Source organism: Puma concolor, chromosome D1, assembly GCF_028749965.1.
Source record: "Puma concolor isolate L17-30 chromosome D1, mPumCon1.1.hap2, whole genome shotgun sequence".
Taxonomy (NCBI): Eukaryota; Metazoa; Chordata; class Mammalia; order Carnivora; family Felidae; genus Puma; species Puma concolor.
In genome coordinates, this window is record NC_141676.1 from 108,186,873 (window position 1) to 108,190,020 (window position 3,148).

Genomic DNA, 3,148 nt, shown 5'->3' on the forward strand with positions numbered 1-3,148 from the left:
CTCATCTTGTATTCTCAGCACTCAGCACTGAACCTGCAACATAATCAATGCTCAATAAAAATTGGTTTAGTGATTGACAGATTAATGAGTGAATGACTTTCAATCAGTCAAAGAAGATACAGGTTTTTGCCATCTCAGGTTGAAACCCCTGTATGTATTCCAATGGAAACATGATTACAAACCTCAGTCGGTTGCGGAGAATCCCTGTGTCGTGTGTTACGTTTGAATAAACTTCTGCAGACTAGCCTCAGAAATGAGCCGCCCTTTAAGTCATTTCCACAGGAAAAAGAGAAAAACCACCTTTAAAATTCCAAAGTAGTTTACACCATACTTTTGAACCAAAAGGTCCTTCACTAGTTGGGAGGGTCATTCTTTTTTTTTTTTTTTTCCCTGAAGAACTTATCAGAACATCCTGTATATGTGTCCCAGAAGCCACCATATCTAACATAAAGCCGAGAGTCAGAACACCGCATGGTCACCACCTCCATGCCTCAGGGCCGCCCTTGTTACCCTCTTTCCGAATCAGGTTGAAATGCCCAAAGAAAGAATTTTGAGGAGACGAACAGAGGCACAGCCCAGTGACTTGAAAAGTGTTCCCGAAATTAATAATTGGACTAGATCAGGGACCCAAGTAGATTTGCAAAGGGCCTACAGTTTGCCCCTTTCTTCACACATAGTTAACGATAATCGCTAGATATTTCTCAATAAAGTGGCTCTGATTCTGAAAGTCTCTCCAACTTTTCTGTAAGCATTGCATTTATATCTTAACTTCTTCAGTAAAAAAGCATTCATACATTCAATTGCTAACTTATCTTTCTTACTGCTTTTTCTTTTCTTTTCCTGGAATGCCTAGAAGCAGCCTGGCAAAAAGCCACTGAAGCCTTGCTCGCCCCTCTGGTAAGGCTTCTAAAGAACTCTGGTCCACAAGCGAAACCTGGCAGGCCACAGGCTGACTGGCAGGGGTTAGGGTGGACCGCAATGACTAGCTTATTACGTCTCATATCGGGTAAAAGCAATTGATAGTGGAAGTTGCTTTTGAACTGTTTCAGTAATGGCTGTTGTACCAGCAGCATTTTACAGACAAAACAGAACCCACAGATAAACACGTAAGAGAAGATTTATCATAGGAATTGGCTCATGTGGTCATGGAGGCCAGGAAGTCCCAGGAGCTGCTGTCCACCAGCTGGACAACCAGGAAATCCAATGGTATAATTTAGTCAAAGTCTGAAGGGTCGATGATGTCACTCCCAGTCCAAGGTCAAAGGCCTGAGAGCAAAGGGGCTGTTGGTGCAAGTCCTGGAGTTGAAGGCCTGGGAACCAGGAGCTCGGAAGTGCAAGAATGGGAGAAGATGGAGGTCCCTGCTCAAAAAGAGAGAATTAGCCCTTCCTTCCCCCTTCTTGTTCCATTTGGTCCCCTGACACGTTGTTTGATACCTACCCGCATTGGTGAAGGCAGATCTCTTCACTCAGTCTCTTCAATCGAATGTTAACCTCTTCCAGAAACACCTTCCCAGACATACCCCCCCCCAAATTTTTTTTAACCTGTTATCTGGGTATCCCTTAACCCAGTCAAACTGACACATAAAATTAAACCTCACAGATGTATTTCAGGAAATAAGTGGCCAAGTCACAAAGTAAATAAGCCTGCACAAGAACTTTGTCATTTAAAAAAATTTTTTTTAATGTTTTACTTATTTTTGAGACAGAGGCAGAGCATGAGCCTGCTCTGGGTTGCAGGGGGGGTGGGGAGGGGTGGTGGCAGAGAGAGAGGGAGACACAGAATCCAAAGCAGGCTCCAGGCTCTGAGCTGTCAGCACAGAGCCCCATGTGGGGCTCGAACCCATGTATCGTGAGATCATGACCTGAGCTGAAGTTGGACGCTTAACCAACTGAGCCACCCAGGTGCCCCAGTAATTTGTCATTTTAATACAGTTAACTATGCCTGGATATCATATACCACTAGTGTTGACCAAAAAAAATTTTGAAAAATATCAACGATTTTCTTTGCACTTAATAAATGCATTGTGTCGATATTCAGAGCTGAGTACACCAAATTGAGAGCAGCAGGTAGGTTGTAATTAGCATTAAATTTGGACTCAGGAAACCTAGATGTTGGTCTCACACTAACTTTTTGAGTCATTTCATTCATTCATTCAACAACTATTTATTGAACAGGGTATAACGCTCTGGACACTGTGGTGTTAGGGAACAAAATTGAAAAGAAAGTGACATTGTAGCTACATTTATAGACTTGTAGGCTAATAGAGAGGACAGATACCAATTAAAAAAAATCTATGCATTAATAATACAACTGCTCTGAACTACCAGAAAGAAAAGTTACAGGGAGATTGTGCCAGGGTGGCAGGTGGTCAGCACAGGCTTGATTGTGATTGAGATCTGAAGGATGCTTACGTGTCAGCTAGACAAGTGGGGCAGAGGGAACTGTATATGCAAAGTCCTAGTGGCCTGGATGGGGCAGCTGGCAGGCTCTAGGAGTTATAGATGGTCAGCGTGGCTTGAGCCTGGAGAACAAGTGCAGACCAATGGCCAACACACAGTAGGAGACCAACAAATGGGTCGGGGGGCAGCAGGTGGAAAGGAGATGTGAGATAATCGTACTTACATTTCAACAAATTAAATCTGGATTCAATACAGAGAAATAGTTGTAGAAGGCACAAGCTGGCATAAGAAGACTAGTTAAGAGGCCACTGCTGGTCCAGAAGAGAGAACCGTTGTGTGATCAGGTCGGAAGTGGTGTAGATATGAACAATTAGACTGAGGCAAGAGGAGGTAAAAGCAATAGGGTTAGGTAACCGGTTGGCTGTGGAGGAGGTGAATGAGAGGGAAGTGTTAAGGATGGCTCCTACATTTCTGGTTGAGCTAGGGAATAATGGAAACATACCAGATTCGAGCAAGACAAACTGCACATCTTAATTTGTTTCTGCAAAATAAAAGGCAGACTTTTCTTTAGAAAAAGCCTTTTAATGTTTATTTATGAGAGAGAGACTGAGCGTGCGAGGCGGGGAGAGACAGAGGCAGAGAGAGGGAGACAGAGGATCCCAAGTAGGTTCCACACAGTCAGTGCAGAGCCCGAGGTGGGGCTCAAACTCACAAACCCGTGAGATCACGACCTGAGCCGAAATCAAGG

The 3,148-nt window shown here is 43.8% G+C and overlaps 1 non-coding gene across 1 annotated transcript; it reads right to left on the reverse strand.

The window, feature by feature from the left end:
- Positions 1-843: 843 nt before the first annotated feature.
- Positions 844-976, reverse strand: LOC112866226 (small nucleolar RNA SNORA52). The gene has a single exon (XR_003224082.1). It is a non-coding gene; the product is annotated as a small nucleolar RNA SNORA52 (small nucleolar RNA).
- Between the last annotated feature and the right edge of the window lie 2,172 nt (positions 977-3,148).